Source organism: Schistocerca nitens, chromosome 3, assembly GCF_023898315.1.
Source record: "Schistocerca nitens isolate TAMUIC-IGC-003100 chromosome 3, iqSchNite1.1, whole genome shotgun sequence".
Lineage (NCBI taxonomy): Eukaryota > Metazoa > Arthropoda > Insecta > Orthoptera > Acrididae > Schistocerca > Schistocerca nitens.
In genome coordinates, this window is record NC_064616.1 from 840,146,578 (window position 1) to 840,159,071 (window position 12,494).

General features: G+C 45.6%; 1 protein-coding gene and 1 pseudogene across 1 annotated transcript in view; one reads left to right on the forward strand and one right to left on the reverse strand.

Annotated features, from left to right (window-relative positions):
* LOC126249445 (toll-like receptor 6) overlaps positions 1-12,494 on the forward strand; it is a 326,659-nt gene that overhangs the window by 183,931 nt on the left and 130,234 nt on the right. The gene's annotated exons all lie outside the window — the stretch shown is intronic.
* Positions 9,202-9,319, reverse strand: LOC126250241 (5S ribosomal RNA; annotated as a pseudogene).

Sequence of the window (12,494 nt, forward strand, 5' to 3'; positions counted from 1 at the left end):
AGCCCTCTCAGCTAGTGAAAGTTTAATTATAACCACTCTATACTTGTGTGTCGAGATATGTAACGAATTATATCTACGTGAAAATTTTCAGGTTTGAGTTAAGTAAGCGTAAAAAGTCATGTAAACAAGTGAAAAGGAAAACTGTAGTCCATGAATACTTGTAAACAATTCTGTCAACATCCGCTAATGCAGAAGTATTCAGCACTGAAGTGTCAGGTACCAATCCTGTGTGGTATCAGATACCCTCATCGGCAGTATTTGGCCGAAAGGGGGCGAGACGTAGGGTAGCGTATGGTTTCTCGTCACTGGGCTGTGTGTCATCGCTCCACGTTAATATTGTCACGGGAGAACCTGAGTAGCACCGTGGTGTAGTGGTTATGATACTGAACTATTGAATGGAGGGTGGTGAGTTGAAAACTCACCTGGGCTATACAATTTTAATTTCTGTATTCGATGCGAGTAAATTCTAGAAATGTCCACAAATGTCAAGGATCATTGTACTGGAATGTTCTGTAGCTGTATATATACTGTATGTGTTCTGGCCGGAGGCAGTTCTCTCCACGCTCTTGTTTGTGCAAGGGCTGAATAAACCTTCGTTAAGTGAAGTTAGGGTTCGTCATTCATCTAATTACGCCTTCTTCTACGTGACAATATTCTTACCTGTGCTCGCAACCAGTTTTTCACAAAATAAGGATGGACGTCACTGCCAGTGCTTCTTGAATCGTACTTGGATAATAAGTTCGAGGACTACCTTGGTGCTAGAGGACGTAATAGTTTGTGTAGGAGAGCTACGTTTCGTCCTCTACCGCCGTTTTGTTTCTATAGCTGACCGTCTCAAGACAAACATAATAGGACAGAGCATGAGCACTCTTCACAGTAATCGATACGAAACAGTTGCATCTATACGTCTCTTCGCAAACCGCAGTACGGTACTTTGTCTGTATATGGGTATGTCGTACAACATAATTATTCTCCACCTCCATCCCCTTCAGCTTACGCACTCCTTTCTAGGATGGTTCACAGTAAGGAAGATAGTAGGTATCCTCTGTATAAATCCGAATTTTACACTCATCATAATTACGAAAAAATGTATGTTAAGGGAACTGAGGCATCAAAATTTGGCCTCTCTACGATTCGCAAAGCCTTCAACACTTTTTTGTACGGTGCTGCTACACCGCCATGCCAATTACAGGAAACCGCGATGAATGGTCCTGGTTTATTCGCATCATCTAGTTCTATTACGTTTATATAACGTGGGAAGTGTCCCAGCCAGTTGAACGAAGATTTCTATAATTGATTTGTTCGTGCGTTCACTACACTTCCGTATTAATTGTCCCCATAAATATGAGTTAGCTATCTGTTTTCTCCGTTGATACGATTTTGTGGTCCACCTGAAGACACTCATAACACACGCTCATATGTACTTGGGAAATCTAACTGATTCCAGTGATCACACAGAAAATTTAAATGAAATGTTCTCGACTATTTTCGCGCATTACATTACATTCATTTTTGTTGATGCTTAGCTGTCAATCTTAGCACCAGTAGCAGATAACCTGCATGTCTCTATATCGCCAATGCGCAACACTTACGGGTTTGTACAGCAGCGAATTCTCATTAGGCTCACCGTGCTTATTCCTTAAATCCATCTGCGAAGCAAAACTGATAGATCTAGATGATAACTGTTTTCTAGGATCTCTGCTGTACTCACTCACGAAACGTCGCCTGGTGAGCTGTAGAAATCAGCCTAGTTCGTTTCACGGCGTAGTCACCTACATTAACGTAGGAATGCTTCACAGTCTTTTCATATCACAACAATCAACAAATCCACTACTGAAAGTTTTCTGTACACCTAAGGTAGGTGTCCAGCATAAACGTAGCAGGCAGTGAATCCTCTGCCACAGATATATGTAGATAAATTGACGTGGCCTGCTGGAACAGTTAATTATTCACTCTTCACGGGGCAATATCTCTAAAACCGAATCACTAGTGGCAACATGTGTGTGCAGTAACAATCATTTAATAAAAGAATATACATCATAATATATATACTCTATTTTTGCTTTGTGGGAGGGCTGTGGCACTGATGAATCTAATATAATGTCACACCACAGACATTTTCGAACTAACTTAATTCAAGTTCATAGAAATTATGTCCAGTCTCTCACTTGGTACACACTTTGGCTATCGCTTTAATGAAGTTCGACACCTGGCGTCGATTGTCTGACGGCGAGACGGAGCGGCAATGCAGATAACATACAATCAACTGTAGAGAATTGCGGCGTTAGCTGCTGACAACTGCTGGGCAATGGCTGTCTCCTAACTGCTGGAACTGGAAATGATAACTGAAATTGTCAGAGTGTTGGCTTGCAGTCACTTAAATCGTGTGCTTAGCGTATGAATGTCATCATATGGACTATTTGGCGGATGCACCAAATAGTTCCGGATTTCAGCGATCTGTGTGGTGGCAGCCGTAGCTATTGGAGATAAATGGCCAATTTGGAAGTCTTGTAGTGGAATCACAAAGTAGTTCCTCCTGAGAGACAGCATACTAACTGTACAGTCACGCTGAGATGGCCTGTTGTGTCTACTGCGTCTAGTGCGGACGCAATAGAAAGTAATTTCGGTATAGACTTCTTCACAGCGTTTCGATTTTCCATTGGGGGCACTGTGAATTTGAAATTTATGAACTTCCGGTTGAAGCATCAGATACTATTCGCAGTCGGTTTTCAGCGTTGTTTAATCAGGGGGAAGGATCTGCTACGGACTTTCCAGCACAGAGTCCCATGAAGCGACACAATTTCTTTTTTGTTGCCTCATTCCCTGTGCCTTAACAGACACTGTAAAATTAGAACTTAGTTGGTAGTGACTGTAATGTTAACAACATATTCCAACATCGCTAATTTTAAACCGACCATGAATCAACCAACCGTAATACTTCACCCGATATAAGCAGAAACACAGAATCTCACAACGGTCAACACAGTTTACCCGAATACTGTTTGGTGTAGAGAATCCCATAGCTATTTTTCATCTATACCTGGAATAGCTGTCACAAACCTTTCCTGCTTCATCAAACTCACTGAATGTTGTCATAGTCTTCAAGGATATTAACAGTACTAGAAAACAAATATTTACGAAACCTGCTTCATTTCTACGGGAGTGAATAATTCGAAACATTTTTTCCTTGGCAGTTTCAGTCGAAAAGATGTGGAATTTGTTGTGGGACACAGTGAAATATTCCCGCTTCAGCCCCTATAGGTGGCGGCGCTATTCGTATCCTTCAAAATGACGTCTGTAACGGAGGTGCCCTCCAAGCAGAGAGCTTTCATTGAGTTGTTTCGGGAGAAAACCAGAGCATCGTAGATATTCACAGACGACTGCAAAATGTCTATAGAGACCTGGCACAGGACAAAAGCACGGTGAGTCGTTGGACGAGGCGTCTTTCATCATCGCAATAAGATCGCGCAGACCCGTCCGATCTCCCAGCCGGCCGCACACAGCTGTTGCTCCTGCAATGTAGGAACGTGCGGACACACTCTTTCGAGGTGATCGACGGATCACAATGAAATACCTCACTGCGCACCTGGATGTCTCTGTTGACAATGCTCACAAAACTTCGTTGTAGTGTCCTTCTTCATCCACCCTTCCATTTGCCACCTTCCGAGTTCCATGTATGTATCCCAGTGGAGGATGCACTCTGCGGGATGCAGTACATGGATGATGGGGAGGTTATAAATGAAGCAAGACGGTGGCTCCAACGTCCGCCAGTAGAATGGTACTATGTGGACATAAAGGCCCTCCCAATAAGGCGGAGCAAGGCCGCCGATTTGAACGGAGATTATGTTGAATAACAGTGTTTTTTAGCCGATAGAGTGGGGAGTAATATCGTGTACTAGATTCCTGAATAAAACCAACCTTCTTTCAGGAGCAAAATGTGTTACATTACTTATTCAACGCCCCTCGTGCCAAACGATTAAATATTCTTGTTTACATCGCAGCTTACGAAAATGCCATGTCCTTATGAAGGAACTAAAACATATTTGCCACATGCTTAGTAAGACAGAACCCAATTTCTTTATCATTTAGCCCTCCGCGTACGCTGATAAAATCATGAGAACATCTGTTTCCTACGAACAGGTAACTACGTAACAGCTGACGTTATACTGCGGTTCAGAGGATAGGTCAACAAGTACACTTAGGCTTTCAGCTCAACATGGCGAGAAACACAGCAGAGCGCTATTTCCTGATTACAGCGAATAGAGACGCACGAGCTATTAGACAGGGTCTCACAATAGGGATGAGCCTATGTTACCTCCCTTAAGTCTGCGATGCATATCTTCCAGCGCCAGAAAATGGCAGCACGCATTTATTCATCTCACTGAGGCGTAAGCTGCCACTAAACAGATCTATACTTCTACTGATCCAGGAAAGTAAACAATAACTTTCAGTTATTTAGCGAAATCTACAGGTCTGCAAATTGGAGATTTTGCTCGCACGTACTCGCTCCAGCGCGCCGTGTTCGGGCATGGCTTGTTCGAGTATGTATGCTCTGTGTGGGCAGACAGTGGTCAAACGAGGTGTTGCGAGCTGATCGGAGGCCGGCCGGACGTCATAGCTGCTGATGGAACAACACTCACACTGATTTAGTTATGCTATACACTTACATTCCTGCATAGAACGTCGAATGCTTTAGATAACAAACAAAATTTTTTAAGTGTTCCAAGTCTCACAGACCAAGTCAGCTGCTCTGTAAAACCCCCACCTCACTTTGCTTTACAAAATTCAGTTTTAATAACTACTATTTTCAGTCGTTTTGTAACTAACCTAAAATTACTTAGCAGTAATGGTCTAAATTTGGGTTAATGTCATATTTTGGACCACTATTTCAATGTGACTAACTTGTGCCTTTTCGTTGTAGACTGCCAAGCGCAAAGCCAAGATATATCCCACAAGGAAAAATTAAGAAATGGAACCAATAAAATATGAGTAGGTGACGCGCGCAGTCAGAAATAAAGCTGTGTAGACACTGAAATCTACTAAGATATTTAACATGCCACGATCGACGTTACAGACATTTGGGAGGCCGCAAAATTGGAGAAGGAACTAATGTCTTACCTACTTCACAGAGAAGAGAAGTTTTATGGCTTCACATGTGGTGACTAGATCGAATGCATTAGCAGTTAGCGGCAAGGAAATGACTAAACATCCATTTCATAAGTGAGAGGCAAGAAGAGCTTCATTGGATCTACTGATGCAACGTCAAATGAAGTAGGCAACAATTAACTGCTTGTATGGTAAAACGTGTGTGCTATTGTAATACAATGACGGATGATTGTCCAGTGCAATTGGTCCTTGCTGAGGGAAAAATGTGTGTATATTTGGAGCTTTCTGCACTTGCACGATTAAAATTACACGAGGATCCGATACTAGGCCTACACTGATCGCTAGTGATTCGTTTCTCTTCCAGTGCTAGACACTAGGCTAAATCCACTCGAAGTCCGTCGGCTTTCGATCGCAGCATTGACACCATTTAGTATCCCGCATTTACCAGACATATAGCGTCATTTCACAATGACTGTTACGAATTATGAAAAGGTAATTGATTTATCAAGAAGCGAAGATTTCTCACTACTACACGTGAAAAAATAAAATTTTTTTAACAGCCTAATTTTCAAAATCGAATGAGAAACGTTTTGGATCTAAGAAATCACGTGAACTGAAAATTAACAGTTTTCTTTTCGTTCAAAAGGAAAGTAAAGCTTTTGATGGAAAAATAAGTTGATAAAATGATGCGGCGTAGTCTAATATACCTTTAAGTACTTTCACAACATGAAAATAGGAGAAGTGGATTTTCCCCTTTTCCCAGAGATGACGGTCGGGTCATTCGAGCATGTGACGCTCGAACGAGCGTGAGGGAAGTCGAATGTAGTTGATCCCAGCGTGCAAAACGACGGTTTTGACTACTGCGGACTTTCACGCAACTATGTGCACGGAACAGTTCGAGCGAATATAAACGCCAGATGCAAACTTCGATGTACTTCATCTGTAACACAGTAACATCTTGGTAAACAACTTTCGCGGCTCTACGTCTTCTTTACGTATATGGACAGACAAACAGAAGACCTCAACTGAGTACACGAGCAGACCGGCGGAACCCGGTAATTAACACAAACGTTAAATTCTTGGCCTACCAAATATTCATGGGACAGAAAACTTTCGGATTTTGCTGGAGCATTCTATCAGAATGTGTGAATAGCGGTTGTGGGTGAACCATCATACTACCCCTTCCTAGTTACCATGCACTACACAACAACGGAAAGAAGATTCAAGTTATTGTCAACTGGACGGCTTCCTATAATTAGCTACAAATGGTAGCCCACAATTTATTTGCCTGGTCCCTCAGACCTTCTGCGACAGAGACTATGTTCAGTATCAGACTCCTGTACAGGTATGGTTCAGATGGCTCTGAGCACTATGGGACTTAACATCTGAGGTCATCAGTCCCCTAGAACTTAAAACTTAACTAACCTAAGGACACCGCACACATTCATGCCCTTGGCAGGATTCGAACCTGCGACCGTAGCGGTCGTGTAGTTCCAGACTGAAGCCCCTAGAACCGCTCGGCCACATCGGGCGGCCCTGTACAGGTATACTAGCAATCAAACGAAAAGCCAGAACGCTTGGAAACATATTTAGTGGACAAATGCGCGTGGTGGTAACCGCCTACGCGATGGATAAGGCGTGAAACATGTTTCTTAATTCGTATAGAATGGCACCGGCAAAGGTCACAGCCTACAGAAGGAGATCCATGGACGACAACTCCGAACGTCCGTCGACTACGATCTGCTTCAGAGAGGAGCGCTCGTTTGGGTGCGTACGTACGATCGTCATCCAGCTGGAAGCCGAGCATCTCGGGTTCACGAAACAGACGTCTCCTATGTGAATTAACAACAGCAGTGGACAGCCAGCGACATCAGAAACAGATGTGGTGTAATGACCATAAATCATCCTCCACGCTGAATCTGTTGCGGCGGCGACCGTTGCAAAACGCTAACAGTAACGCGCGCTAAACTTCGGCATCGGCCACTATTGGATGTGAATAACTTGTTCTGACACTGTGAGCATTGTCGTGTGTCCTCCGTCGGTCACTGACGTTCTCATTCTACGGCAGAACAAGCACATAGTTTGAAGATTTCGGTAAAACGTGTAGATTGCGTGGGAGGGGTCAGGTGTCCCTGCCGGGCACAGATTTCGGACTGTTTGACGGAATCGAAGATGACGAAGAGAGCCCCACGTTCATCTAGACGTCAGTTACAACCACCACGCCGTTGTTTGGGCAGGGTCAATTTCACGAAGATATTAACAGCGCGAACGTAAAAATTATACGTCATTGTTGGCTACAATTCCTATGTTAATACAGCGTCTGTATCTTCACAATAAAATGTTCAAATGTGTGTGAAATCTTACCGGACTTAACTGCTAAGGTCATCAGTCCCTGCCCGCATCTCGTGGTCGTGCGGTAGCGTTCTCGCTTCCCACGCCCGGGTTCCCGGGTTCGATTCCCGGCGGGGTCAGGGATTTTCTCTGCCTCGTGATGGCTGGGTGTTGTGTGCTGTCCTTAGGTTAGTTAGGTTTAAATAGTTCTAAGTTCTAGGGGACTTATGGCCACAGCAGTTGAGTCCCATAGTGCTCAGAGCCATTTCATCAGTCCCTAAGCTTACACACTACTAAACCTAAATTATCCTAAGGACACACACACACACACCCATGCCCGAGGGAGGACTCGAACCTCCGCCGGGACCAGCCGCGGTTCCGAACCGCGCGCCTAGAACCGCTAGACCACCGCGGCCGGCTGTCAGGTTTTTGACGATACATAGAGAACAGTGCCCCTGTATAACGTATGTTGTTAAAATTAGTCAACACCAATTAACAATTTTTTTTTTATTTTTTTACGTGGGCATATAGCACACCCCCTTCCCCCCCCCCCCACACTTGCTAATGGGTTTTGTGGAAAATTTGTTCCGATTGGTAGGGTGATGTATCCAGAAGATTCTAGTTTCAACATTTGGTGCCTCCTATATTAATATATTTTCATTTTCTTCTGACTTTAAACGGTTTCCCACTTTTTGATGAAAAAATAGGTGTCTAAGTTTCCTTACATCACTGAAACGTGTGTGCAAAAAATTCACTCGCTTGCTGTTTACTCAGTGTTCCACAATTAAAAAGAAAAGGTAATAAAGAAAAAAAATTCATTCACCGGCAATTATTTCTACGCGACAGTTCGAAATAAACGCGTTTTAACCGACGACAATTGTAGGGTGCCACACGAATACGTCGCAGTGGACGAACGAGGTGCAGCGTCGTTAGTGAGGACGGGGTGGGGGCGGTAATTGGGGGGCGGGAGGTGTTGGCTATTATTCGGAAGCAGCGGCAGAAATCGCGGGCGGTCGCTTGTTTTGTTTGCGGGGCTGGCTGCGGCGTGTGACGTCACAATCGATCTGGTGCACGCGGTTGTGCGCTGCTGGCCTAATGGTGGAATGGCGGGCACCATCTTGGATCGCACGTGTGCACTGCTAGCCGGAAAAAGCGCTTTGTTCGCCGCCGCGCCACTCGCCGGAGCTTTCACGCCAGCGGCTGCCGCGCGCCATTGTGCAACTGTCCCAGCCGCTTCTCGTTCGCTTACTGTTCGTTTCGCAGCCTCCAACTCCAAGACGGCTCCGAATCTAATCTTTCCGAATGGTTGCGGCAATTAGAATGTCGGCAGACGTTCCTAACCCCTTCCCGTATCTTATCCGCGTCTTCACATGACCTCCGTAGAGCAAGCAGGACTCTGCAGAGGCCTAACGAAAGTTGTTTTTGGCGTATCATATCCCTGTGAATTTCCGAACAGAATACTGTTTAAACAAAAGCTGACGGAACGAATGTAATTGAATGAGGTAGAAGGTTTTTGGGAACCCAGATTTCAGAAACTTGAAAAAACTAAAACTAAACTCCTCCCAAATAGGCCATGAAGGCCAAACGGTACCGACCGGCCGCCGTGTAATCCTCAGGCTACAGGCGTCACTGGATGCAGATAGGGAGGAGCATGTGGTCAGCACACCGCTCTCCCGGCAGTATGTCAGTTTACGAGACCGGAGCCGCTACTTCTCAGTCAAGTAGCTCCTCAGTTTGCCTCACAAGGGCTGAGTGCACCCCGCTTGCCAACAGCGCTCGGCAGATCGAATGGTCACCCACCCAAGTGCTAGCCCAGCCCGACTGCGCTTAACTTCGGTGCTCTGACGGGAACCGGTGTTACCACTGCGGCAAGGCCATTGGCTTTCTGAAACTTGCAGGAGATCTTAAAAGCTCAGCACGAAGCAGATGTGATACAGGGTGAAAATTTAATGTCATTACTTACTTTTTATTACTCTTTAACTATCCCTGGTGCTTCAGCGTAAGCAGATTTAACCGTTGTAGGGCAGGAAGTCACCAAAGTAGCTCTGACAATGCGTAAAAAGATCATATCAGATCATTCAGTATTGGTCAGTGTACATGAAATGTTTAGAGAAAAAATAGAACAACACGTGAGTGAAACGAATGTTGTTAAAAGAAACGAAAAGAAAAGAGAACGTGTATCTGTGAACATTTTCCGTACATCAGTAGTGGTAAATAAATGAAACGGAGTGCAACGAACTGGAATGCTTTGGTATAAACGCTCATGAGGTATCCTTGTAGTTATATACACTCCTGGAAATGAAAAAAAGAACACTTTGACACCGGTGTGTCAGACCCACCATACTTGCTCCGGACACTGCGAGAGGGCTGTACAAGCAATGATCACACGCACGGCACAGCGGACACACCAGGAACCGCGGTGTTGGCCGTCGAATGGCGCTAGCTGCACAGCATTTGTGCACCGCCGCCGTCAGTGTCAGCCAGTTTGCCGTGGCATACGGAGCTCCATCGCAGTCTTTTACACTGGTAGCATGCCGCAACAGCGTGGACGTGAACCGTATGTGCAGTTGACGGACTTTGAGCGAGGGCGTATAGTGGGCATGCGGGAGGCCGGGTGGACGTACCGCCGAATTGCTCAACACGTGGGGCGTGAGGTCTCCACAGTACATCGATGTTGTCGCCAGTGGTCGGCGGAAGGTGCACGCGCCCGTCGACCTGGGACCGGACCGCAGCGACGCACGGATGCACGCCAAGACCGTAGGATCCTACGCAGTGCCGTAGGGGACCGCACCGCCACTTCCCAGCAAATTAGGGACACTGTTGCTCCTGGGGTATCGGCGAGGACCATTCGCAACCGTCTCCATGAAGCTGGGCTACGGTCCCGCACACCGTTAGGCCGTCTTCCGCTCACGCCCCAACATCGTGCAGCCAGCCTCCAGTGGTGTCGCGACAGGCGTGAATGGAGGGACGAATGGAGACGTGTCGTCTTCAGCGATGAGAGTCGCTTCTGCCTTGGTGCCAATGATGGTCGTATGCGTGTTTGGCGCCGTGCAGGTGAGCGCCACAATCAGGACTGCATACGACCGAGGCACACAGGGTGTGGGGAGCGATCTCCTACACTGGCCGTACACCACTGGTGATCGTCGAGGGGACACTGAATAGTGCACGGTACATCCAAACCGTCATCGAACCCATCGTTCTACCATTCCTAGACCGGCAAGGGAACTTGCTGTTCCAACAGGACAATGCACGTCCGCATGTATCCCGTGCCACCCAACGTGCTCTAGAAGGTGTAAGTCAACTACCCTGGCCAGCAAGATCTCCGGATCTGTCCCCCATTGAGCATGTTTGGGACTGGATGAAGCGTCGTCTCACGCGGTCTGCACGTCCAGCACGAACGCTGGTCCAACTGAGGCGCCAGGTGGAAATGGGATGGCAAGCCGTTCCACAGGACTACATCCAGCATCTCTACGATCGTCTCCATGGGAGAATAGCAGCCTGCATTGCTGCGAAAGTTGGATATACACTGTACTAGTGCCGACATTGTGCATGCTCTGTTGCCTGTGTCTATGTGCCTGTGGTTCTGTCAGTGTGATCATGTGATGTATCTGACCCCAGGAATGTGTAAATAAAGTTTCCCCTTCCTGGGACAATGAATTCACGGTGTTCTTATTTCAATTTCCAGGAGTGTAAATCGAATTAGATGTGCATATCACCAACTTGTTATATTTTAAGGGAAAAAAACCGCACTTACAAGATACCACCTCCAGGAAGCGAGCCCGCGCGAAAATTTGGGCTATAATTCTGACAATAAGCAGTTATGACCTTGTGAAAGTACAGGACTTTAAACTTCCGGGCACACCGCTTGTTTGCCGCTCGTTCCGCCCCACAGCAGCCGCCTAATGCCGGAGCAGACTAACAACCAGAGCCCCACTATTCGCGGATTGTTGAATGCGTGGGAAAAGAAAGGGTGGAGGGGGGGGCACATTTGCCCAACGTGTTTTGAAGTCTTGTTGGAGAAAAAATGTTATTCTACTCGAAAAATAGTAATATGGATATGTAATACGCCAACCTCACGCACATGTATGTTCAATGTTATTTTAACAATATTCTTGTACTGATGTTGTGCATTTATATACATGCCTCAAGACCAAAATGAATAAACGTAAACAACTGACGAACTACTATACAATGAAACTAATGATTTTACATTTACAATTTAACCATGCCAGTCACGTTGAGGAACGTAATCCTGCAAATGTAAATCGCTTTAACAGTGCCACCACTGAAATTCAAAGAAAATAACGCACAACAGCGATGTTAATAATTAAAAAGCGGTAGGTTACTTCTTTAACTACACACTCATTCGTTTCATTAATTTACGCTCCATTTGTGAATCGCAACGCAAACATGATCAAAGGAAAGAGATCCCTGGCACAGTTGCAGGTTAGAAACCGCGCACTTTGAGAAAATGAACAAAGCATGTTACCAACGTCAAAAGAGTGTTTTACAAACCTCTGACTCATTCCACTGAACAGAACATCGCGCTCGGGCATTAGGCAGCTGCAGTGAGGTGGAGCGAGTGTCAAACAGGTGCGCGCGTATGTTAAACAGCTGTACTTTCAGAAGGTCATAACTGCGGTACTATGAGAATTACGGCTCAGACTGTCACGCGGGATAGATTTTTGGGGTGATATCTTGCAACTGAGTTTTCTTTTCTTTTTCTCTATCTCTCTCTCTCTCTCTCTCTCTCTCTCTCTTGAAAATGTGGGGTCAAGTTGGTGATGTGTCCTTTTAAGTACCTACGGCCGGACTACTTGTCTTCCATAGCGGCAATAAACTATAGGCACAATTATATATACAAACCTTTCAAACAAAAACCGTATCAAAGTCCCTTCAATAGTTCCTGAGACTACCATTCTCATATAGGCAGAAAATGAACCGGGGATCTTAATTTACACTGAAGCGCCAAAGGAACTGACATAGGCATGCATAGTCAAATAGAGAGATACGTAAACAGGCAGTATACGGCGTTGCGGTCGCCAACGCCTATATAA